The 27896-nt window shown below is 39.6% G+C and overlaps 1 protein-coding gene and 1 long non-coding RNA gene across 7 annotated transcripts in view; one reads left to right on the top strand and one right to left on the bottom strand.

Moving 5' to 3' along the window:
• The window catches only part of LOC139139392 (general transcription factor 3C polypeptide 3-like), a 500706-nt gene that overhangs the window by 89703 nt on the left and 383107 nt on the right, over nucleotides 1-27896 (bottom strand). The window lies entirely within an intron of this gene.
• LOC139139396 (uncharacterized) lies at nucleotides 395-1136 on the top strand. Its single transcript, XR_011553794.1, has 2 exons — nucleotides 395-532; nucleotides 943-1136. It is a non-coding gene; the product is annotated as an uncharacterized lncRNA (long non-coding RNA).

The raw sequence follows: 27896 nt of genomic DNA, 5'->3' as shown, positions 1-27896 counted from the left end.
AGTTCAGTTCGCGTATTGATATTGATTCTTCGTGCTGAAAGAACTCTCTTTTTAGTCTTTCTGTGGTAAAAATAACCATTTTCATTAAACTAATAAATTAAATGCTATATTAAGTATGATATATAACGGATTGGTGCAGATATAGAGTCAATTCCAGCGTTTAAAATCGGAACTACATTATCAATCGCGTAATGATATATAGATATCACTTTCGTTAACGTCATCAGGCTTGATCGGCGCGAAGTTAGATTTTGGTACCATCGGCTGTGTACTTGTGATCAGGGAGTTATCTAGTGGACAATTTCGTGATCTTTCTATGGAATCGCAAGCCAAATGATATCACAGTGTTGGAAAAACGAGTATACAGTACTAGGGACAGACGGAGTTCTAATTTTGTGAACGCGAAAAGCAGTAAAGATGCTGACTATATTTGTATGTACAGCCACGGTCGTCGTGGAGGGACCGTGGTACAGCACGGAGACGGGAGACCTGCAACCGAAAATCTTCCAGCGTCTGCGAGCCGTTCACAAATGTAAGTCAATGTACCGTCCGTCTGTACATCGCTATTATGTTCTGTAATCCTTGTATTCCTATGTTTACCTACAGATAAATTTTCGTTGAGAACTGATTCATACTGAATTCACTTTCGTTTCACAACAGTTACAGTAACCATGGAGGTGGTACCACCTCCATGCAGTAACTAAGTGCTGAGATTTTTGCAGATTGTCGCCGTTGTGTATGTAAACAACATACGGCGAGTTGTCCGTTGTCGGACATTAAATCATTAAACGATCGTGAATATTTATGCATTTTTCTGCATCAATTTTTCAACTTGACTCTGTCTCATTTTCAAATAATTATTGATTTCTTTCATGAAATTTACAATGTTTGGTCAAACGGTAAAAGACTTACACTCTTCCCTGAACGATTTGTATTTTTCAGAATGCATTGCCGGTTCTCTAATTGAAGCCTAAAAGGGACAAGAAATTCAGAGAACAGAAAGCCAAATCGCAGCCTTTGACAGTAATGTAAATATGATGAAACTTCTCAAGCCAAAAGAAAATATCTTGAAGACACTTATGTGGCATGAAATGAACATGGCATATAAAATAAATTGTACCACAATTTGAATTTAACCTTTTTATTTCTCTGTTGTCTTTTTATTAAATAATAACTATTTGCGCTGACCATTGTTTCTTGTGAAACTGGTATTTCCAGAGCTTAGTTGGATAAAACACATCTTGTGCTGTCCACAGTCTGTCTTAAGATTTGTCAGGTTTTCATTGGCCATGTCTACAAGTGATTTTTACAACTGTGTGTACACATCTGAGCTGAACTTATTATATTTTTGGAGAAGATAAAAATTTTGAAACTTGTGGTACAATATAAGACATTGTGTCGCTTCTTTGGTTTTCAATATGTATTCAGTTTTCTTACTATTACTGATCCAGAGCTGACTGTTGTGGAATTATACCAACTTTTGAAGGCAATTTTGCATGTGTAATTTAGGCAACACTTAACATTTATGGGAATGTTGCATAATTAGGAGTGTAACCTCTGACCCCTACACGTCACTTTCGCTCCTGGCCGCCAGTGGGTTGACAGTGCCAAGCGTGTCATTCTTCCATTTTTTCAATGAATCATGAATCCGGCTGAACAACAACTCGTGGACTTAGGTATTACTCCTCCGACTACATGCCAGTCAAAGAGAGTGAAAAATCAACGAGCTTTCACTGAATTTGTTGCCGATCCAGTCAAGTCAAAACCAAAAGCCCGCGCAAACGTTCCGCGGGGCCGGAAAATGAAAATGGCGACACCCAACCCTGGCGCCAAACCAACAACTCAACGCAGACTAATGGAAACCACTCTGAAAGAAAAACTCATCGACGAGAAGTCCAAACTTGCATCAGCCTTACAAAAGATAAAAGAAGAGGCAGAAATAGAGACTTTGAGGCGAGATATAGAGGCGCTGAACATCGAAAAAGTTTCATTGCAGGACAAACTAATTGCAGCCGGCAACGAGCGGAAGTCACCTAACCACAATCCTGCAACTGCTGCTCGCCCCGACCCAGGCCCATATGCCATGCCAGACTTGCGCAAAATGGCCGTAGACGAGCATGAGATCCAGCAACTATTTCAGGCCGGTAGCCCATGGTCTCAGCAGGCATCATCGTTCGGTACAAGTCCGGCGGGGACCCCAGCAGTTGCATTCACTGGGACTACAGGTAGGCCTCAGTTGAAGTCAATGAGATTCCACACACGCTGCGATCACGTGCGTCAGGCGGTACTGTGGCCTCACATGTATGTCCGGAGCAGAACATTCACGGGTTCCGCCCCAAAGTACGATGACTTGTCCATGTCCGAATTTACGGAAGGACATTTGGCTATTCTACAATCGAGTGAATTAACCTCCGAAGAGCGTCGGTTTCATCTGTCACATCTTCATGCGTTAATGAAAGACGCGAATATCTTTCCGTGGGATGCTATCCTGAAATACCACGCCGCCTTGCTCACTGATATGGAGTCCGGCATCAAGTCATGGGAGAGTGATTTTTCTGACCTCAGAGAGCAGTACTTGCTGCCGAGAATAGGCAAAGTAAAACATGACCGCAAGTCCGCTGGTCCCACAAGCAAGAAAAAGAAAGACAGCATTGGTGTGTGCTATAAGTACCAATACAATAAATGCGATCTCAAAGACGGCGAGTGCAGCTTCAAACACTACTGTGAGGCGTGTGTCAAGCTACGTAGCAGTCTGGCCGCACATCCCAAAATAGATTGTCCATGGAAGGACAAAGCTTACCGTGACAAGGAAGCCAGCTCTGGAAAGAAAGACAGTGAGGTACCTAAATCCAAACCTTGTAGCCCGAGTCAACCACTAACTGTTGATCAGACAAATCAGACTGACGGATTCTATCACAATGACTCTGGGCATCGGGTGGACGTATCTGTTAATCTAAGTAATACCACAAACCAATGTAATCTCGACGAGTCATGTAACTTTGGTTTTACTACTGATAATCATCACTCTTGTTTTTCCAATTCTGTAAATAATGTTTCAACACCCTCTTGTGATTATGTTTATCATAACAATCGCTCAGAGTTTCCCACAATTCCCAATACTGCATGTGAAGCGCACTGCTCTGCTCCTACCGACCCCGGGCATGGTAATTTTCACAGTAAAACAATTACGGGGTCGGGTAGACACAACAATGCATCATGTACTCTTTCACATCACTTAAGTGACCACGAACAGCATCCCGACAGAAGGGATGTAACGCAGAGCGTCTTTGACACTGCGCCTCATGCTTGTGGTGAGGTATGCGCCGATATTCAGCATATTCACGACACAGTCTATGTACCTAAACAATACTCTGATATCCACTCCGAGTGGGACGCGTGTAACCCACTCGCCCAGACGGGCAGCACAATCCCTGCGCAGTGTTACAACGACACTGAGACGTACACTCGTGATACACAGCTGCCACATGATACCCTAGACTCTTGGCAGTGCGACAGTGGCACTGAACAGGACGACTGCAACACACATACACGGTGTGATACTGATTCTTTTCCGCAGGGCAATTGTGGCCCTGGCCAGGATTTTTGTGACACACTTTCAACATGTTTTCATGACCTGTCTTCGCAGTGTGATAGCGGCACTGAACAGGATGATTGCGATACACGGGCGTATTGCACTGAAGTACCCGTACCTTCTGACACCCTTGAGCGAAACCCTTGTCACAGAGCTCAACGTGACAGCCATTTCGAGAAAACTTATCTTGACACATTTGAGCGCCCATGTGACACCACAGGACACGTTACTGTACCACCAGTGCTAAGTGATCGCAGCGTGGATGATTCCATGATATTTGCACAGCGTAATACCGACATTGAGCTGATAACGAGTAACAGCCTCGCTAACAATGATGGTTGTGAGTATTCGCCCCCCGAATCACCTCTTAATTTTACGGCGATTTTGGACATGCACAAAAAGGTTACTGATTCAGGTAGCCCCAATTATATAGGAGCTAAAATCCCTGTCCCGTCAAATTTAACAATCCCCATTTGGCGCACAGAGCTTCAACATTATCACGACAGACAGGTGTGTGAATTCCTAGAATATGGCTGGCCTATAAATTATACGTTAGACACACTTCCACTTGGTTCTAATAAAAATCACAGTTCAGCACTGAATTTTCCATCTCATGTTGATAAATGGATCAACAAAGAAGTCGGGGCCGGGGCATTACTTGGGCCATTCCTGTCGAATCCCTTAGCCATCACGCTTGTCACCTCGCCATTACAAACAGTTGACAAAAGAGGTAGTCCTGACAGGAGGGTTGTGTGCGATCTTAGTTTTCCTCCTAATTGCTCTGTGAACGATGGCATTCCAAAAGGGGAGTATTTGGGTGAGGCTGTTGAGCTGCACTATCCATCTATTGATAATTTGGTTGACATTATTTTGAACAAGGGGAGGGGCTGTCTCCTATTTAAGAGAGATTTGAGCAGGGCTTATCGACAAATTCCCGTTGACCCCAACGACTACAGGTACTTGGGATACACTTGGCGGGGTCTTCTTTTTCTCGATCTGGCTCTCCCCTTCGGCTTACGCACAGCAGCCCTAGCCTGTCAGCGCACAACCAATGCCATCAATTATATATACAATCAGCGTGGTTATGAATGTGTTAATTACATTGACGACTTTGGGGGCGCGGAAACCCAAGAAAGAGCAGATGACGCCTTTCTTGCCCTCGGTAATTTACTATCCGAATTGGGTGTAAACGAGTCTGTCGAAAAGGCAGTTCCCCCTACCACCAGCCTGGTTTTTTTAGGCATACTGATAAATACTTTGACCATGACTCTAGAAGTCACACCTGATCGCCTACATGATATAGAAGTAGAGTTAGGCCAATGGGGAAACAAGAGGAGAGCAACCAGAAAGGAAATTCAGTCACTCATTGGTAAACTGTCATTTGCTGCAAAATGTGTCAAACCTGGTCGTGCTCTTCTCAACCGGATGTTAGATTTACTGAGATCACTAAAACGTTCCTCACACCATGCATACCTAAGCCGTGAATTCCATGCAGATGTGCTGTGGTGGGCCCGTTTTATCAGGGTATATAATGGGGTCACTATGATCAACCCAGCACATTGGAGTCGCCCTGATGATATTTTCTCGTCCGATGCCTGCCTAACAGGTTGTGGCGGCTGCACAAGTGCTCACTATTTCCATGCAGAATTCCCCAGTAGCATCTTGAATCTCGATCTACATATTAATGCCCTAGAATTGCTCGCTGTTACAGTGGCCACTAAGTTGTGGGGTAATGAATGGGGCGGCAAAAGAATTCAAGTGTATTGCGACAACGAGGCCATGGTTACAGTGATCAACACGGGGCGAACCAGGGACAGATTCATGGCGTGCTGTCTCAGAGAGTTGTATTTCATTTCTGCCACCTGTTGCTTTGAGATAAGGGCAGTCCACCTCGCCGGCTCTTGCAATAGAGTGGCAGACGGTCTAAGTAGATGGCACTTGGGCTCAAAATATTGTCAAGAGTGCCAACCAGCAATAGCTGACATGACGGTCACGGCAGTAAATGATGACCACTTTCAATTTGTTAATGATTGGTAATCCTTTCATTACAGGTGTCCGCCAAAAAATATCTCCCAGTTAGACAAAGACCTATCAGCATCACAACAGGCCGCCTTATCTGAAGGTTCACGTCGCAACTTGAGTTCACAAGTGAAAGGCTTTCTTTTGTTTTGCAAGTTTTTCAAGTTTATCCCAGTGCCAGCCTCTGTTCAAACCATTTGTCATTTTCTCCAATTCCTGGCAAGGTCTGTCACTTCCACTGGAACACTTCACAATTACCTATACGCATTTAGATTTTTACACAGAATTCATGGCATGCCTCCTGAGGCATGTGATAGCTACGTAGTTTCACTTACTATCAAAGGCTTGAGTCGAGGCACTTTGTGCTCTCCCCGTCAGAAATTGCCTGTCACCCCCACCATTTTATTGCAAATTTTACAGTTTCTTGATTTGTCAAAGGCAACGGATGCCACTATTTGGGCAGCCATTTTAATTGGTTTCTTTTCCTTTTTTCGTAAATCTAACCTGGTCCCAAAGTCAAGATTTACCTTTGACCCAAACAAACACTTATGCAGAGGCAAGATTGTTGTAAGTGATTACGGCCTCATTATCATTGTTACTTGGTCCAAGACCATTCAGTTTTATGAGCGTTTGTTAACCATTCCGATTGCCAGTGTCCCAGGGTCACCTTTGTGCCCTGTCAAAGCTTATCGACACATGTGTTCCTTAGTGCCTGCACCGCCAATCAGCCCTGCCTTTGTCATCCCCGTGGGCTCCTCCCTCATTCCTCTCACTCATTCCTCCTTCGTCTCATCCTTCAAACGGTTATTGTCAGCAGCTGGCTACCCTGCTAACGCTTACTCTGGCCACAGCTTACGCAGAGGTGGCGCCAGCTTCGCCTTTTCATGCAGAGTCCCTGGTGAGTTGATCAAGCTACAGGGCGATTGGCGGTCCAGCGCATATTTGCGTTATCTAAGCATTCCATTTAAGACAAGATTTTCCGTCACCTTCTGTATGAGTCAACATTTAGCTCAGGTCTGAATCTGGCACCTATAGTATTTACTGAGTCGGTTTTGTTGGTTTGGCGGTATTTGGCTTTGCAAGAGCCTTTGCATTCAGTTGTTCCAGCATTAAACTTACCTCCAGGCTCTTGCCTTACCCGCCAAACCCTGTGTCAGTGTCATTTCTCTCTTTGAGCGAATAATTTAGGCAACACTTAACATTTATGGGAATGTTGCATAATTAGGAGCGTAACCTCTGACCCCTACACGTCACTTTCGCTCCTGGCCGCCAGTGGGTTGACAGTGCCAAGCGTGTCGTTCTTCCACCCACCGTCCCTCCCATTGAGCTAGCATTGATATTGCATTGTAATTTACTTGTATGTTACTAGCAATGTAATTTGTTTCCTTATGATCACCTTTATTGCGACTTGTTGGCTTTGCAAGAGCCTTTGCATTCAGTTGTTCCAGCATTAAACTTACCTCCAGGCTCTTGCCTTACCCGCCAAACCCTGTGTCAGTGTCATTTCTCTCTTTGAGCGAATAATTTGCAGCAAATTTGCAGTAACATGGAAAATAATGTGCTGTATGGAGTTTGCGGCAAATTTTCAGTAACATTAAAATTAATTTGGCGGAAGTTGCTGCAAGGATTGTGCCGCAAATTTGCTGCAAAGAGTTTGCAGCAACATTGCAGCATGGAGTTTGCTGCATATTTGCAGCAAGTTCACAAGAAACCTAATTTGCATCTGAAAAATGAATCGCCGGCTTATTTGCAGAAAAAAGTTTGCTGCAAATTTACTGCAAAGCTTGCGGCAAATTTGCAGTAATAGTTTGCGAGAGGCCTAAAATTTTGGTAAGGTAATTGAAATTGAGATCTGTTGATGTAAGAGGTAAGTTTTAAGTCCAACGATGTACTTTGGATTTTGGGTAGGGTAGTTCAAATAGAGGTTTGGTGATGAGAGCCATATTCCAGCCATAATTGAGGACATACTTTGTGTACACATACTCTCTAGCATGTTGTTGTCTCATTCTTGATTGCCAAACCTACACTCGTAACACATACAATATTGGTTCTTTTAATAAATAATGAAGTCACTGTGTTATCAAATCAGTCAAATCTGGTTAATATCCCGCAAATGTGGCACTGAGTGCCTGTGGCATGATGACCCCAACTGGGCTCAATATAGTTGCCTATGGCAACGGGCAGCAATAATGCTGGCAATGAAGCAAAGGCTTATGGTAATATACAACCTTGATACAACCTTTGATAGATGAATATACCAGCAGACACACATAGTGTTCCACAACCTTGTTAAAAGCTTGTAATTCTCAACCTTCCACTTTCCTGAACCTTTTGAATTGTTACAAGCTTGTAAGATTCAAACTTGTCCCACGCTTGTGTAAGTTTCATGTCAAGCATGTTGACAAGCTTGTTAACACGGATGTGACAAGGTGGAGAGTCATATGGTCTGTACACTTGTCACAAAGTTGAAAACATAACTTGCCTAAAGTTTGTTACAAGCAGGTAACTTTTGTAAGGGATGATACAACATTTTTGAAAGTCATTAAACATTTTTACTTCAGCCAATTCCCAATTTGCATATTTAATGAACTTTCCCAATTAGGGATATATATCTGAATTAACTTGATTGTAGTTGTAGAAACTTGCTATATACATCAAATTCAAAGATACTGTGATATAATATTATTGAAAATCAAAAAATAGTTTTACTTCAGCCAATTCCTAATTTGCATATTTAATGAATTTTCATAATTAGGGATATTTATCTGAATTGACTTAATCAAAATTGATGAAACTTGCTATGTACATTAAAGACACTATAATACAATATTATTGAAAGTCATTAAGTATTTTCTCTTCAGCCAATTCCTAATTTGCATATTAAATGAACTTTCCTTATTAGAGATATATATCTGAATCAACTTGACCAAAGTTGACAAAACTTGTGACAAATATTGCAGACACCATGATACAACATTGTTGAAAATCATTAAGCATTTTTACTTAAGCCAATTCCTAATTTACATATTTAATGACCTTTGCTTATTAGGGATATATACTGGATTTACTTGATCAAAGTTGGCAAAACATGCTATCTACATTGATGATTATACCGGGCTAAAACAATATCAAAAGTCATTTCACATTTTCATGTCAGCTAATTTATAATTTGCATATCTAATGAGCTTTCACAGCTCGGCATATATGGCTTGAAGGACTTGGCCAATGGTAATTACACTTGCTATAGAAAGTGGTGATACAATGACAGCAGTAAAAGAACTTTGATATTTTTATTTCAGCTAATTACATATACTTCATGACCTAATCAGCGGGGATTATTATTACATTGATCATAATATTTTCAATGAAGTTGCAAACATGTGGCAAAGGTTAAAATTTACACATAACTGCAATATATAATGAAACACGTGAGCATTTTCAGTTCATATCTGGTTTTTAAATCTAGAAAATGCGTCGGTATTGCTCTGAGAATAACTTGATTTGTTGAGAAGATCATACTCGTAGTGACCATGACGTTGGCAGCCAGCGTGGCGGCGGAAAACTAGCTGCAGTCTCATGAACTTCAAATCGTCGATCAAAATCACATCTTTTCAGCGCTTTTTTCTCACAAATTCAGCGAAATTGAAGTTTTTCATACATAAACTAAATATATTTTTGGAATAAAGTATACCTTTTGAACGGGCTTTCTTCGGGTAAAATATTCCATCGGCAAGGTGCCAGTGGCCGACGCCACATTTCTTTTTGACGCCATCATTAAAAATCATGACCTAAGATGACCTTCATACTAATCAAACCAATTACACTACTTGTAACAAAGACAGCACCATAGGCGCGTCCATCTGCTAATCACACTATTTAACAAATATATTTTTGGAATAAAGTATACCTTTTGAACGGGCTTTCTTCGGGTAAAATATTCCATCGGCAAGGTGCCAGTGGCCGACGCCACATTTCTTTTTGACGCCATCGTTAAAAATCATGACCTAAGATGACCTTCATACTAATCAAACCAATTACACTACTTGTAACAAAGACAGCACCATAGGCGCGTCCATCTGCTAATCACACTATTTAACAAATAAAAGATAGGGCTCAAAAAGCCACAAACGGGTATTTATAATTTAGAAACTGTTTTATGTTTGTGCAGTTCTATGCGGGGAAAGGGGTCGCGAAACTGCTAATTGTACGCTTGAGCCGTCTAACAGCTGGCAGTGCAATCCCAAAATTACAGGTCTATAAAATAATCTAATGACGTTAAAAGTAGCCGGGAAAGAATGCAAAACAGCCGGGTTATTTACCCGGCACCCGGCTTCTGAGGACAACACTGCTATATATGATGTCTTTCGGTGTTACATTGAATTTTTCAAAAAGTTGAGGATGTCTTGACATAGCTTTAAGAAACTGTCTGATAATTTTAGGTTGTTGTCCTCCTTGAGACAACATCCTGTTGTACAGGCTGGCAACTCTTAAAGACACAAACGGTTGTCCGATTGCCCGGGGCAAGTGAAAGTCGCATTCGGAATGGTGAAACGCCGATGCCACTTGCCTGACGGGACAAGTGAAAAAATAATTACCCAGAAATCAAATCCATGAGATCGATTTTCTGATGTGGGGACACTGACTTAAACGACAAATAATAATCATTTTATGTCATTGTGCGAACTTGCATAAAGTTTTCTCAAAATTACATGATCGTTTTCAATAAACAATACCATCCGTTAATTACCGTACGGTGGTTGAGCGTACGTCCACAAAGTTCCTTGCCCTCACAAGACAAGGTTATGGTGTCACATGTCTATATGATCAAAAAGGAAACACACACGAAGTTTTTTTGTTTTGTATGAATGTTTACAACATTATAAAAATAAAATTAGCTGGCGAAAATTAGCACCAGAATAGGACTTTTACCTAAACGTACTCTACAATGCAATGTTCAGTTCAGTGACTGGCATTCACGGGGTTCATTGTGGAAAGATGACAGCATGATCACGAGCAAGCTTTAATGTCAACGGGTCCAGTCTTTTAATTTTCAATGAACACTGACTTATTTCACAGGTCAATAGGCCAAAAGTTACTTGTCCGAGGCAACCAACCTCTCTGTTTGTGAATTTTCCCATTCTAAAATGACTGTCAAGCAGCAATCGGACCGAATTTCATATCGAGAAATTCAGCTTTGAAAACACATCGCAAACTCGCCGACACCCTTAAGTTGTTGATTTAAAGTTACTGAATCTGCGCATGAGCATTAAAAAGACCACTTAATGTACTGTCTATTTACTGTCTGTTCTGTGCTGTTTTGTGTCTATGTTTACAACTATTGTCTTACGAATTCTGACCTAGTGTTATTGGATTATGGATTGGTATGATTGCGATTATTCATAGTGTTGAGGGATGATATACGCAGTGTAGAAACATGATAAAGAAATACATTATTTTCAGAAGCTTCAAAACATTCCTTTATAACTTCTAAAGATTTTTTCTTTCTGTATAGTTCAGTTAAAACTGAAAAAGTACCTTGAAGGTACAGTAGAAGTAACTGTTATTATTTGTACATTATTATAGCCTCAGAAAGTAAACGTACAAGAATATTAAATATTATAATTTTTTTCATGAATATTAATGATCATGAATATTAAATAGCTGTCCAGCACTCTTGGAAATCTGGGGAGAATAGTGAGAGACTGACTGACATTTTTCACTTCATCACCGCTTTTGCTGTTTTCAAAACACAAAATTTTACTGGGCAAGTGGTTTTCCAATTCGGGCAAGTGAACTTAATTGCCCACTTTTTTTTTTTTTTTTTTTTTTTTTTTTTTTTTTTTAACGTTTTTATTGGAGTTATCAAAAATTTTCAAATACATGTCTCATTAAATCTGAGAAAAAAAAAAGACATTACAGAAATCAATAAAGTAGTGATCATACATCATTATTGTGTATGTCTGTTGTGCTAGGGTCTTGGTGGATATTAGTACTGTAAATTCTCCACTTTTTATTATGCGCAAAAATTTTATCTTTTCTCAAGGCAATGTGATACTCAGTTTTTTGTATAGAGTTCACAAATCTTTTGTATGCTGTAAAGTTAGGCAAGGTCTTTTTACAACGACAAATATAACTTAATCGCCCACTTGCCTGAAAGGCAATTGGATAAAAAAAAATATATATATATATATATATATATATATATATTATATATATATATATATATATATATATATATATATATATATATATATATATATATATATATATATATATATATATCCTACCGGAATCGGAAAACTTAACCATTACCGCGGTAAATGCGAGGGAAATTATCGTGCTCATCTCGTGGAGATAGCGTGTGCGCGGAAATCTTAGCTCGAGTTCAAAGAAACCGACACGTTCCACACAACGCCTATTTAAATCTATACACCTGGAGCGAGTGTTGAGATAACATGTTGTTTGTCTGTCAAGTTGAGTTTTGCGCCATCTATTGTCTGGTACCATAATCTGTGTTGACCTTTATACTCTGTTGCCCTACGAAGTGATTCACTGTACTTGTGTTTTGAGTCCCGATTGAGTGCACAAACTACTACTTCTTTTTGAGTATGTGTGAATATTTTACATTTCTTTACATCATTGATCACTACTTTATCTTGTTGATTATACATGGAGCAGAGTCAGACAGGGTACACGAACGGTCACTTCATGACCGCAGCGTTCACTGTCAAGCCTCAGCAGTGCCATTGACTTGCGTTTTTCCATGCACCTGTCTTTTATCATTGTAATCTTAATTTTCATTCAGGGTAGGGCGTTAGTAATGTTCTCTCAACTGCGCAAACAACGCATTTCGAACCATTGTCTGCCCTGAAAATTTACGGAAAGCGCGTAAATCGCACATGAAACACAATGCAAGCAAAAACGTCCATATATTATGAGGGTGCGATCGCACAGTGCAGCAACTTGTGAATTTGCTGTTGTTTCAAGTCATAATACTCCCTCGGAAAAGAGAAAATATCGCCTGTCATTCTACTATGGTGACGTGTATGCCATGGAATGTACGAATCAAAACATCAAACGATGTATTGTAGTTCAGTCTCCATGGATTGCCGCCGCTCAGGGTTCTGTGAATATTCCTGATAAAGTCGTTACCGCGGACTGGGGGTGAAACATTCACACCTCTATTGATTCTTATTACTAGTAGCGATCGCGGTAATACCGCGGGTGCAGCGGTAAATTGCACGAACGGCTCTACTAAAACAAGTTTATATGAGAGAGAGAGAGAGAGAGAGAGAGAGTACGTCTTAGTCAAATAAAGAGAGTGTTTTGTCACTGTTTCCTATGTTCACTTCCGTCTGTAAAATATTGCAACAAAAAAGTGCCTTTCATGAACATCCCCGAACATGTCTGAAGTGTAATCGATGCAACAAAAATAGTCGATGATTTATCAAATGTAAAGATCAAATAAATTACGATACCCAAAATTTGTTTGATTTGTGCAAGATCGGTAATTAAAACTGGTCGCGCATCGGCAGAGTCATTCCATAGCAAATATCGGCATCGCATTGGGGAAAATTTGTTGTCTTATTTTCGTCTGCATTTGATAGCAGCCTGAATGTCCTTGCACTCGACAAAGAAAGCACTAAAATTACGGAACTACCACCGACGCATTTCTGTGTAGTTTGAACCAATAAAAAACCTTTCTAAACACGGGTCAAAATACGTGGATCATCTGTTTCATCGTGAAAACAATCCAGTGACAGGGGAATATAGATTCTTTTATTTATGTTTGTATTTATGTTTTGTACGTGTTTTCATAGAGCCGACATACAACGGCTGGAACAACCATACTGAACTGAACTGAACATGGTGCTATGCTTGGTGCAGCACGGGGTAATAGACAGTGTACTACTCTATGCGATCAGTTCGGCGAACAGTTGACATCTCGATTTTATTGTCGTTTGCGCCTAAATCTTAGCAAATACGGATACTTCTGAAATAATAATTCAACTAAAAATAGAGTCATCGACTGATTATTGGACACTTTCGATCACAAGAACGGGGCATGAACTCGAATATTTGACAGGTCTATGCCGATAGAACGTTGAAAACAAGTGAACATTGTCATCCTTTGAAATGGAAATACACATGAGGTCAGATCACAAAGTTGAATGTAAAAACTGAGAAGTAAAAACGTCTTTTCAAGGGCATAAATAATAAATTTCTTTGATGAATTTCGTAATTTGTGCTTGGAGGTTTGGTGTTCGTATGATCACCAACTGCAGTGTCCTTGAAGTCTCGTGACCTGTCGCGTGACCTCTGTACTCTACACTCGACGGCGATGTGATCAGAATATTACGATCGCCAAACGTAAATTCAAACCAAAAGTGATTTGCTTGCGAAATGTTGTTGCCTTTCTATCACGTAGTGATTCTGAGAAGCTTTGTAAACAATCATTCAAGCTGATTGTCGACAGCTGCATGAATGCTATCAGAGTATCTATAGTAAGACACTGTAAATAATGACGTAATACAAGAATATATTTCCTAACAGTGACTATGACCATGGATGTATTACATCCATGCTATGACGCACCTTCTTTTCCAAGGCGATGTTCATACTAGTACTCAGTCACAATATCGATGGGTTACGAAGTTTTGTTAGCCATTTGAGTCAACAGCACATGAGGCAAATCGTTCACCCAGCGATAACAGCTCACCACTAACCCGACATGCGTACCGGGCAGGCGAAGTTATACCTTAAATTTACTATGTTTTGATATTTATTTATACGCCAACAGACTTGAAGCATTTAGGTACCTTCCTCCATGCTTGAAGCAAGTCTACGATAAGATATTTATGTTAATAAACTCCATGAACACGTCAATAAAGAAAGCATTATATTACATAGCTCAGTTCAATAAAATAGTCTGCTGATATACTTGTTTGAAGTCCGAAGCTAGCTCTACATTCAAGATTACAGAACATGGTAGGTATTGAACTTTGAGCAAACAGAAAGGTGGGTGTGTAAGCACAGAATAAACTAGAAATATTTATGCGTTTATCACACGACATCAAGTTATGTCTTGTGTTGTTAGCAATGTAGTTTTTTACAGAGTGATAGCGATACTGCGAATCCAATTGGCGAATTCACCATGAAATAATCAAGAAAACTATAATTTGACCGACATATCGACAGATTTTACAGCTCTGCACGCATCGATAGCCATAGCCGCGACGCGACGGGGTGTGTGCCGCTACGGAAAATCATTCTGCATTCGCAATTAATGTGTATATGGACTATTGCAGCTGTACAGTAAAATTCTCGGATCATTTTTGCGCTGATCGCCATAAAATACCGACGTTTTGTCAAGCAACGCCGTAAGTGGTGCTATTTTTGTAGGCCTACATCCATGGCGGTACGTACGTAAGCCCTAGCACTGCAAATTACTTGAACTTTATTTGTTTGAAGTCCCATCAACTTGGCTAAACTTAGTTGACGTACAACTCCCGTACGTTCAACCACGGTCCCTACGAGCTCTGCATGCGGCCTCCGTATAACGCCGGTAACACACAGCCCTGCCATGCAGAGCTAGGTCCCTACAGGGTCCGTGGTTCAACATAAATCAAACTCGTTCAGTTATCCAAAGATCGACGATATTGAAAGTTCAATTTAGACGTATTAGACGTTGCCTGAATAAAAATATTGTCCCCAAAAGGGAGAAACTATTCAAGTTCGTAAAATCGTTTACTTGAACGTGCATGAGACTCCACGCGATGATTGATTTTTTGAACGTGGGATGCTCTATGCGATGACGCCGTCGAGTTCGTGAACCCTGTGACGTATTTGATTTGTATAACTTTTGTACGTGTTTACGTTGATTGTTATCATTGAACGGACGTCATGAGCAAACCGGGCCGGTGCGGTTACCGAATGCGAATTCCGAATATCACACGAAATCAATGTTATATGTCTTATGTTGTTAGCAATGTAGTTTTTAATGTTCTTGTTGTACCTTAAAACAATTTCATTTAGTTCGAAAAGCGTATTTATTTTACCTAAACGGTAGGGTAATGCGGGTTTTTTGTAAATTTTCCTTTTTAAACGTGTTCTGATCACATGCTGCTCGCTAATGACGAAGCAGTATACACGCTCTGATTTGACAAGTCATATCTCGTAAGGAGGAAGCTTATTGACCGATGTATATTCAAATTAGTTGTTTGTGCAGTTTAACTTTCATTCCAAAACAACAACACAATCATATCTGATGAAACAACAAAACTTCGAAAGCGATTTTTTGCTCGTTACACTGTTTAATCAATATTTTACTTATGGTGTCACATAATATTTAGCTGTGGGTCAATAGCTGTGATGCTTTCAGACGAGGTTCCTACCTTTTACGGGCTGGTTTTGACTTTCGCGACTTTTAAACCCAGTGGAAGGGTTAAAAGCTCAATATATATTATTATGTTTTTATGTAAATATGTTGAAGGGTTGGTATATGGTATTGATATTATTGACGATTGCCAACACGATCGTTTATTCTTTACATTTGAAAACGTCATCTGCTCAAAATTGTCACCCAACTATGTGTCTTTTCATTATATTTAAAATGTGTGAAAGTTTGCAGACTACAGTTCGTAATGTGTCTGATTTTCTCTTTGTTTGGCAGTCAACGGCATGCTTATCCATATATCAGATAAATGTCGGCGCAATTGTTAGCAGTAGGCCGTGAATTTCGAAGTGTCTTTCTGTGACATTGTTTAATACACGTTACAGATCGATACATGTATGTGTGCGTCTGGCAGACCAAAGAGGGACTGTAGTCAGACATTACCTTGCGTCAATGAGTTCATCAGGAACTCGTGAAAATTGGTGTCGGGTGAGTTGGTATCGGGCGAGTTAGTATGGTTGGTTCTGGGCGGGTTAAATGGGTACCCATGTCGAACTCCGCGGGCACTTTTATGTGGATCTCGCATCCCTGTTATCCTTTTTTTTTGTTTTTATGGTCATCGAAATTGGAAAAAGAAAAGTATCCATCATTTTTGTCGGTTTGAATAGTGAAAAATATTGTGATAAATGTATAATATATCTCTCGACGTCCATGCCTTCCCCTGGTATGCTTTACGTAATGCAATGACCTTGAACTCATGCAGTGACCTATATTTTACACTTGAATGAATACCGACCGAAGAGGGATTTTACAAGAATTGCTTAAAGTGTATACTTTACGTCTACAATATTGTTATCGCTATCATTTTTTGCTATGCTTGATTATTTGATGATACATCTATCTTTTACACTTCACTACCACAGAGATGAAGAGCATATTACTATTTGTCATGATAATGCAAAAGACCCAGCCATCTCCACATTGGAATTAATCACACTGTAAATTTAAAGGACTTTTTACTCTCTCTTTTATCATGTTCGAATACGTTATAACGTTGCTGGGTTTAATATAGTCTGAGCACAAGTCTTTTACTGTGCATAACAGGTAAGTGAGAGTGCCATGCACTGAGAACAAACTTTGGAACACTGGCATGTTGTTTGATGTACAGCGAAGTCCCATTAAACATGAGGAACAATTTCGTTAAGACTGGGCAAAGATATTGTTCTAGGTATGAAGAGAATTAGGAACAGATCTAAGGAAACTTACAATTACCCTGAATTTATATAACCCGCGCGTATCATTCGCCGGAAATGGACCCGGGCAATAACATTTTGGAGTAGCGGTATTTCGCGTGAATTATACGGTGAAGAGACCTTGCTCCTGAGTGATCTTCTGTGGTCGCGTATTCATGCAATCCCCTTGTACAGATGGTTGAGCAAAATCCTGACGACTTTGCATGCGGTTGCACCCTAACTGCGTACAAAGCAAATCCCGACCTTTATATCGTACCTCATCTGTTTCGCTGTCTATGCTGCTGGCTGGGGCGAACGTTAACACCATCATAGCGATAACTAAGGTACCGAACTGTCCACTGTAAAAATTACTGTACTCGGAATTACTGTAAACTCCCGTGCCCGACACTGACCTCTCATCATTTGGACTGAGAAAAGACATACCATGCACAGTACTGGTTACATTATTGGTAACCGTAAACCGGAGTATGTGTATCGTTGTAAGGTTCGTACTGCGAGTAATACTCGCGGGCCAGCATTACTGTTGTGTGTTTCGGATGGGGCAGCCACACTCACGTTCGGTCGAAGATATTATTTTTTGTTCTTGCGTGCTTAAGTTTTTTGAGGTTTTCATTAGGAAAGACTGTTTTTTCGGTTGTCTCTACCAAATACCTCTACAAATCTTCATAATGAGTTCCAAAACGTATTTAAGTAATTGCTTGCATAGTTGAATACTGGTGTATCTCATGGAAGTTCTCGTTGAATTGAATTTTCGCCGAATTTTTTTTTAATTTTTCATTTCCGTGTTTGGCTTTGAAAAGGTTAGGGTCAGCATGTAACTATTGGGTACCGCAGGTTTTTACCCTTTCGTAAATTTAGTAGCAGCTGCTTACGTTTCAAGAATTGTCATTCTGCAGGTGATTGCACAGGCTGCTGCCATGACCGTGACGTAATCTGTCAGCGCATTTCCCCCGAGCTCTTTCAGTTTCCTTTTGGAGGAAAAGTGGCGAACCTTATCGTGGCGAGAATCCATTACTGTACATTGCAAATAAATTACTAGTACCATATGGGAGTTACTTTAAAAATACGACGTGGCTCAAATATATCGTATAATTTCAACTTCGTAGATATTCAACTGTTACGGTATGTACTTCGGGTATTACTCGCGGGAAATGGAATCGCACAATGACCTTGTTAGTTACCGTTAATGTCTGAATACTTGGATTCTGTAGTTTTCTCTGGTCGCATGTACAGGTAAATGTGACCCTCTATTAAAGATGAAAGTTTACAAATCCTGAAGAATTTGAGGCATTACCTTCAACCATAAAAAGTAAATTCCGGGCCTACCTCGTGTTTCGCTGTCTATACTGGCTGGTGGCGAACACTAAGCTTATCATCGTGATAACTACGGTATACCGTACTGTACACTGTAAAGAAATCACTGTACGGGGGAATAACTATCAACTCCCTTGCCCAATACCTCTCATTTGCACTGAGCAAAGACATAAAAGTATGTATAGCTACGTTATTGGTAACGGTATATCGGAGTATGTTTACCGTTGGAAAGTTCCGTAATGCAAGTGTACTCGCGGGCCAGCCATACTGCATGCATGGGCTGGGACAGTTTTGTTGTACCGGTACAGTCATTTTGGCCCAAGATCTTCTTTTGGGGCTTTTCATTACAAAATGCTGTATATTTTCCCGTGTATTATGGTCTTACAGTATCTCTACAAATCTTCATGTACGTACAGATATCGTAAGATGTATTTAAATTTCTGTATGCTTACAAATGTACATTTTCACTTTGATGAGTGAATGGGCACTCACTCTATATGCAAAGAACTGGTGAAATATGGACATTCTAGCGACTGTAAAATTTCACTGCACAGTGTTGTGTTTGTCACCGACCTTAAAGAGTTCAAGTTCCCTCGATGACTTGACTTTAGAGGGAGACAAAAACGCCATCTCTGAACCTTCGTAATCTTTGAACTGTTCTTCAAATTGATTCCATGGTGCAGTATTTGTGCAGTGAAACTGTGCTGTTACATAGAGCCTCTATTGTCAATTGGTGTAAAGGTACGGTCGGCACCCAACAAACTTTGCTTATCGATCGTTCAAATTGTCGGAAACATTATTTTTGTCGGACACTCACAGAAAGAAAGAAATATAACGTTTTATCAACAGTCCTACTTCATCATTCATATACAAAAACTAAAAATAACCATTTCTAAATCATATATTAGGTAACAAGTGAAGATCCGAATGTGAAGAAGTTGGCAGCGAGGATTGCACGATCTGCGTTTGCCGCCTACAATCCAGAAATGGGATTAAAAATTTACAGCTGTATTAAAAATGCTTTGATATCACATGTGAACGATTGATGCCTTAAGGACGAGGCTCTGTAATTGTCTTGTAGAGAGCTCAAGATTTGTACTTACTTTTCGCCGAAATGTCGGCCGTGCCGTGTTTTCAAGCTTTGATTGTGCTACCGACAAACCCGAACCATCGTTACCTTCTATTTGTATTCATAAGTCTTCCTCCATAGATTCAAAGGCAATTCAGCCAGCGTAGTAGCGAGACTTTAGTTTCGATCGCAGTATCAGTCACTTGCCTATATTCTTGTGCGTACATGCAGCAGTTCCTGGCTGGTCAAGCCATCGCGAGCATCTTGCACCCTTTACCCGACGGTCTACGCTACAGTCGGCAAAACTACATTGCTTCAATTTTGCGATATCACCACAGAAGAGATAGTCTATTGCTTTATTCCTTCTATTTGCTCGCTTTTGATGTTCATAAGGTCGCCGACTTACATTCTCGCGAGCCAGAGCAATAATTTCCGCTCCGCTGACCTACGCAAAAATCAAGCGCTAAGCTGTTGCTGTAAAGAGGCGCGTGGTTTACGACGATGCAGACTTGGGGCAAGTCTATCGCACCAGCGGTGTGGTCCAAGCATGGTTCAGTTTGTGCGTCCACGGTCTTACGTCCAAGTGGTTTTGAGAGGTCAAGGTCGATGATGTAATGCCAGTTTCAATAAACCGCCGGGCGTTTCATGAAAACGGACAGTATTTAGAGCCTGTATTTTGATAGAACAGCATGCGCACAAATCTAGCTTATTTCTTGCCTGATATATCACGCCACAGTATATGTTTGGGAACACTATGTAATTATTACCTGAAAAAATTGTGCAAAGTCAGTATTACTGGGGATTTCAGTTCGATTTGCTTCTCGTCTCGAAGGATATGGGCCGTGGGAAAACAAATGATAGCAGTCGAGCTTAAGTAATGTTACCTGTAGCCCATTACCTCCTCGCTTGATGCAACCGAATTTCTTTTTGTCTGAAATGCGAATCAGTAAAGTGAGGGGAAGGGCGGAGGTTTTCAATTGTTTTCAAATTGTAGAGAACAGTTGGTACTCTTCCTGATAACCATCTTATTACATGATTGATTTTCTGCAGTTATTCCCAATTGTACCTGTCAAATTTTTCATCATGTTCTAATGTTTTCAAGTTGCGTCGATTCATGTGAGCACGATGGCGCGATCGATCAGGATGCGTTTGATGCTACGTGACGACCTTGTCTGGCAAGCACCTGAAGATGTATGGGTAATTTGGTATCATACGAAAATAATTTGTTTTTGTTGATGTTGGCGATCAACCATCGGTGTTAAGCCGATTGTCGCGCCTCGTTTACCGCTATTTGCTACAGATAAGGAGAAAAATTAGTTGTCTGTGGGGTTGTTTGCAAAGTAGCCTCTGTGACGAGATTTGACACAGAGGCACACAGTACTTGCATCAAATTGGTGAAATCTTTAGGCGACGAATTTGTTCAGTGTTGTTGATGTTAATATGTTGTGCCGTGTAACAATATGTGGGAGAACTTGATAAATATACATTTCCGCTTGTGCAGAACAACCTAATCATTGCATTGATTCACTGTTTTGTATACTTGGCATCGTGATTTTGTTTACAAGTATTCAAAACTCTTGTATCTACCAATTGTTGCATCGCTTTCGAACATGACAATGAAATGGCGACCCTCCGACATTGTGAATGCATTTTTCAAAGCCTAGCGTCGGTGTTTTGTATAGGTGCTTGCAAGAAAACAAACAAATCAAATGCACAGGGAATCTTTTGGCAACTGAGATGTTTACATATAATCGATATCTGTACTATCACCTGTAATTAACACCTGAATTAAACAATGTCAACAGCTTATATAAGGCTAGAACGTCAGTTAAAAGTTGAGGAAATAATTATAGTTTTTTGAAGATTGTATCGATAAAAACTAAATTCATGAAATAATAAAGATCACGAGGTAAGAGTGCATGAAAAACTGCACAGAAATATTACAAAAAATACGTTATTTTCGCTTTTGGACCGTACAGGTCATGACTGTTGTTTTCTCTGTGGGAGACTTCCTCCATGTGTCTCGTATGACCACTACAAATCACGTATTCACGCAAAGACACTCAAAATTAACAACATGTTGAGCTTCAAAGTACAACTTGCCAAAGTTCTACAAAGAATTTTCTATGAGAGGGGAAGTAAAACAGCTTTTTTACCCGTGAAACCGCTGCCACATTCAGTTGCACAGGTGATCACATGATATGAGATAAAACTGAAATACGCCTGCATATGCTACAGCATGAAAACGCCGGGTTGCAAAATTGTGATTAGATCGCCAAGTTTCTTTGGTCTGTCATGAAAATGCAATACGTAACCGACATTATTGAGCACTCAAACCGATAGTTTTTAATTCTTGGCTTGCAAGATTTTCAACGTTATTTGACTTTTACCGTGCATTTTGATTTGTATCCGGCCCATTATTGACAATACATAGAGGGATCTTGCTTGACAGCATAGCGCCGTGTGTGTACATTTATAAACCTCGCCGCTTGCTGAGGCGACAGCAAGAGAATACATCGTAAGTAAAGAGGTCGCCATACTCTACATCTGATTTTAATCAAATTGGCCGATTGCGTACTCCAGAATGCTCTTTGTACTTTGGCGGTGAGGTCAGTGTTGAAACTGCATGTTGAAAGATATCTATATCGGTACCGTACATGTACGTCTGCATTTATTGCAATGGTCACGTTGTCTTTGCAATTTTCCCTTGTGACCAGCTTTGGACAAAGCTAGCCTTTAAAACGTTTTCTACGCTCTCTTTCAACCTCCTTTGGCCGTATTTACTTGTTACATTGCCGGGACGTGACCCTTAAATTCATATCGCGAGAGCTAAGTATTATCCCTTGCGCTCAAAGAGCAGCAACTTGAAGTCGACGTCAAAATTGACCAATATCAAAAAGTTTACCTGTATCCAACTTGCCACAACATTCTATTAAATATCAGCATCTTTCAAGAGCGGTTTTTAAAAAGGCCGTGGCTATTGACAATAGCCTGTCAATAGCCAGAATCCGGCTATTGACAGGTGCCTGTCAATAGCCAAAATTTAGCTATTGACACGCGGGAGGTTTATCGCCAAAATTCACCACATTTTAGCCTAATAAACTGCCCAATGCTTGTTGGAGTGCTTGATAAAGCCTTTGTACACTAAATTATAGACAAACTCGCCGCAATTTTTGAGTAATTGTACACTTTACCGTGTAAGGCTTACGATACGGTTGCACCAACGCCGCACCTGTCAATAGCCAGGATGTGGCTATTGACACGCGGGATGTTTTTCACCAAAATTGACCACATTTTAGCCCAATAAACTACCCAATGCTTGTTAGAAGGCTTGATAAAGCATTTGTACACTGGATTATGGACAAAGTCGCCGTAATTCTTAGTAATTTTAGACTTTACCGCGTACCAACTCCGTGCCTGTCAATATATAGCCGAAGAGCTGGCTATAATATTGACACACGGGACTCGCTCTCCAAATTTTAATGGATTTTTTTAGCGAAACACACCGGCCCATGCTTCTAAGAATGTTTTACACAGCCTGTTTTTGCACTAAAATATGGACGAGGCGCTTTATTCTTTATCTTGCACGGTGTCGTATCAACGCCTGTCAATAGACAGAATCCGGCTATTGACAGGCGCCTGTCAATAGACAAAAGTTGGCTATTGACACGCGAGACTTTTTTCGCCAAACTTTACATAATTTTAGCGAGAGAAACTGCCTCAATCTTCTCAGAATATTTTACTGAGCCATTGGCACGAAAAAAATGGACAAACTCGCCGTCGACTTTACCATGCATGGTGTAATTGGACTATGGCATCCGAGTCGGCGATCGATGATGCGGCCATCTCACGGTACATGGTGCATGCTGGAAGCCAGCAGGGTTTCGGTCCTGTTGACATGCACCATTTTCGCTCTCGATTGCAGTTGACAAGATTTTTCCTTGTCTTTGATCAAAAGATGAAGAAACAACGACGAAAAGGCAATACAAATGCAGCGTTGTACACTGTTTGCAACATTAGAGCGCAAACTCTTTCATCATGTAAGACCCTGGTCATAACCCTACCCGGTAACGTGTCATCAACAGTGACCAGGTGACGTCACTGTCGACATACACTGCCATGTAAAATTTATTCGAATACCATTTCGGTAAAAGTTTCGAGACACATTTTGGAAAGGCATCTACTTGTGTCAGTTCAGTTACTGGCACGAAACTCTCTACCCTTATATCATAACGGAATGCAGACTCGAACTAGGGCTTCTTGTCTGTCCCGTTTCAACGAAATGACCATTGACCGCAGGTGGTTTTTACAAAGGCAAAGACAGGCAAAATGGTAAGTGAAAGTACACTGCACAGATATCAACTTTCGTTATTGTGTTAATGATGTACCATTGCGACACATCCTATTGAGCTTAGGTGTATAACATATCACGTGGCAAGTAAATTTGACAGATACTGGCATGTCTTTGCAGAATTTTCAAGACAAAGTTTGGTTTTGAAAAATATGTAGGAGATATTTCAGATTTCAGGTTACGTAGAAGTTTGACAAAATATAAATTAAGTGATCATAATTTGCGTGTTGAAATTTGTAGGAAATGTACACATCATTTACCTTTATTTGTTTGAGATGTGATAGTAATGTAATAGATGATGAGTTTCACTCTTTATTCACATGCAAGAGTAGCATCTCTCAGTCAGAAAAATGGAACAGATTTTTGTATGAGTATTAAAGAAAAAATGTGAGATATGATAAAGGTTGTGAAACAGAATTTTCGGAACCTTCAATATATTTAAGGAATTCTGGTGTTTGCTGATAGAATTAATTTCAAATAATATCAAACAATGATCACTTGCCGGTTCAAGGCAAATCTGTTAGGGATAACCGCATTCCAGTTCAGAAACAAGAGAGAGGTAGAGATTGTGGCTTAATTGGTCGCGACTGCTTTCGCAGTCTCTCTTTGCTTTGCAGAACCACTTTCACTGTTTGATCATAAATGGATGAGGAAGCACCCTTGTGATTGTTTCGAAAAAAATGCATTTTTATCCATTTCTAAAATATAGATCCACAAATAGACAAAGGAAAATCTGAAGTAATTCAATATAATGTTTATTGTATTTGCATACAACCTGGAAGGAATAGAGAATATTTATTGCACAAGGTTATAAATGCAATGAATGGTATCATGAAGACTGTGTAGAAATCACAAAAAATATTTTTCAACATGAAGATGCCAAGTGGAGCTGCAGAGTGTGACTCCATGAACAACATATATTATTAGCAATTTCTATAAAATATTTTATTTTTTTGGATTATAAATATAAATACAAAAGATATGTATATGTAAATGTTAAAATATTTAACTATATTTCACTTGTCTAATCTCAAATTTTGGCATGTAAATAAAGTGAGGTTTTCACATTTAAACTATATTTCTCCATGGGTTTTAATTGTACTTATGCTTGGAGAAAAATCTTAAATCTTCCGGCATCAGCTGAAAGCCTAATAAGTGTAGCTGAGAAAAATTATTTGTGGAGTAAAAAGGCAATCAGAGTTCATTTTTCATCTCTGTAGCAATCGTCAAACATACAGGAATATTTTTCACTAACCAAATAAGCTTGTAACATCTTTGGGAATAGCACTGTGAATATTGTTATCAAGAAAGCAATGTTTGTTAGAGAAAGAAGTTTCAATTTTGTGAGAGTAGTGTGACTTAATTTTGCTTCCCCCTCCAACTTATCTGCCAAGTTTATATAGAAGATCCATATTGTAGAACTTTTTAGCACGTTCAAAAAGAACGGCATGATGTTAAAAGTTATTGCAATGTTTAATCCTAAGTTTAAAATGAGGAAAAATTATTACCCAAACGGTTTAATTCCGGATACAGTTTTGTAGTACCCAAGGTCATTGGCTTTGCGATGCCATGAACATGCAAGGCAGCACATGCAGAGGGTGAACATCAACCTATCTGGGGGTCAAAGGTTACAGTGTTGGCTCTCTGATCGTGAGTTGAGACTTAACGAATCTTTCGCTCTGGCTCCTGCCGCAAGCTGTACTTCGCTGTAAAGTTCAACTTGTTGTGCTTCTGGTACTTTTACCTTGTTATTTTGGGCCATTTGCCAATATTTTAGAATGTCTTCACCACTGTAATAGCCATTTCTCGGCGCAGCCGCGGAGCCATGTTGAAGGCGATCAGAGTGTCGCGGCCGTCGAAAATTGCCATGAATGCCTTGACAGTTGTGACGTTAAGTAGTTTTTTTCAACTTTTACACTGCAAAACGGGCTTAATCAACACTGAAACATTGTATTGTACAGTACAAGTATGATCAATAGGCCAAAATACACGTGTATAACATGTACATGCTAGAGCTCGGGTGATAAGCTTACAGTACGGCACCGCGTATGACCGGCTTTCGCTACTGCGTTCAAAACAGAATTTGTGACATGTTAGCACTTATTTTGTAAATTTTTTCATGGAAAAATAATGTGTTCTTCATTTAAGTGGAGAAAGAACAGTTTATTTTGCTAAAATGCAGTGAATTTTGGCGAAAAGCGTCCCGCGTGTCAATAGCCATTTTTTGTCCATTGACAGGCGCCTGTCAATAGCCGGATTCTGTCTATTGACAGGCGCCTGTCAATAGACACTCCGTTTTAAAAAATTCGTTCAGGAAAGGCGAATAGAAAAACCAAGTAAGACTGACCATGGCGGTAGACCCGTCTATTTATACCTCCTTCATGGACTGACATATATGATGATACACTTAATTACATTACAGTCCATCGTTCAACTGTTCGTCCACGAATCGAGTTTATAGACACCAGGGGCATGCTCAAGTTGCATACACTCCGTGTCTTCTCAATCGCAGGTTACATAATCCGTACATTCAGACGGAGATCAAGACTTGAAATTACGATTTCCAAAGGTCAATGTCAGTACATTTTCTATCAATGATGAGTGCTAATCAGTAATGCGTAGAGCATACACAGGAAGTGCTTGACTTGTTACGAGTATGAATAACAAGCGACCTAGCGGCCGATATAGCTCCGCTGTGTTTATGTAGAGAGTAACTATTTTTGACACATGTTGATGAAGAAGGTGGAAATCTTTGATAGCTCAATGCAATGGCCAGAAAAAAGTGGCTTAAATAAGCTGCAAAAATACACAATTTCATCATACTTTTAATACATCACATCGGATCATCCCTAAGAACATGTCAACCAAAGCTATCCGATGAGTAGTTTTTTGAGAATGAAATTTTCTGACCAAAAATTGCAACATTGCCCCAAAAATACAAAATTACAGATTTCATCAGAAATTCAATATATATTACTTAGCTCATCTGTAGAAACCTGTATACCAAATTTCAAAGCTATCAGAACAGTACTTTTTGAGAAACACACTTTTTGACCAAAAATGGCAAAAATTGCCCCAAAATTACAAAATTACTGATTTCATCATAATTACAATAAATATCATTAAGGTGATCTGTAGGAACCTGTATACCAAATTGCAAAGCTATCAGATGAGTAGTTTTGGAAATACACATTTTTTGACCAAAAATGGAAAAAATTAACCCAAAATTACAAAATTGCAGATTTCATCATAATTTCAATAAATATCATTAAGTTTATCTGTAGGAACCTGTATACCAAATTTCAAAGCTATCAGATGAGCAGTTTTGGAAATACACATTTTTTGACCAAAAATGGCATAAATTGCCCCAAAAATACAAAATTACAGATTTCATCAGAAATTCAATATATATTACTAAGTTCATCTATAGAAACCTGTATACTAAATTTCAAAACTATCAGACCAGTACCTTTTGAAAAAAACATTTTTTGACCAAAAATGGCAAAAATTGTCTTAAAAATGCAAATTTGCATATTTCTGCACAATTTGAACAAATCTGAAATAGATCATCCCTAGGGACATATGTACCAAATATCAAAGCTATCTGACCAGCAGTTTTGAAGAAGAAGATTTTTAAAGATTTTTTTACCAAAAATGACAAAAATTGCCTTTAAAATACAAATATGCAAATTTCACCACGATTTGAACAAATCTGACTGTAGTCACCCTAAGTAAACTGCATATTAAATTTAAAAGCAATCGGACGAGCGGTTTCAGAGAAGTAGATTTTTTTACAAACCAGATATGAACTGAAAATGCTCACGTGTTTCATTATATATTGCATTTATGTGCAAGTTTGAACCTTTGCTACATGCTTTGCTACATTTAAAGTGTTATGATCAACA

This window comes from Ptychodera flava, chromosome 8 (genome assembly GCF_041260155.1).
Source record: "Ptychodera flava strain L36383 chromosome 8, AS_Pfla_20210202, whole genome shotgun sequence".
NCBI classification, from domain to species: Eukaryota; Metazoa; Hemichordata; class Enteropneusta; family Ptychoderidae; genus Ptychodera; species Ptychodera flava.
Note: the sequence above shows the minus strand (reverse complement) of the source record. Positions and strands in the feature narration are given on the sequence as shown.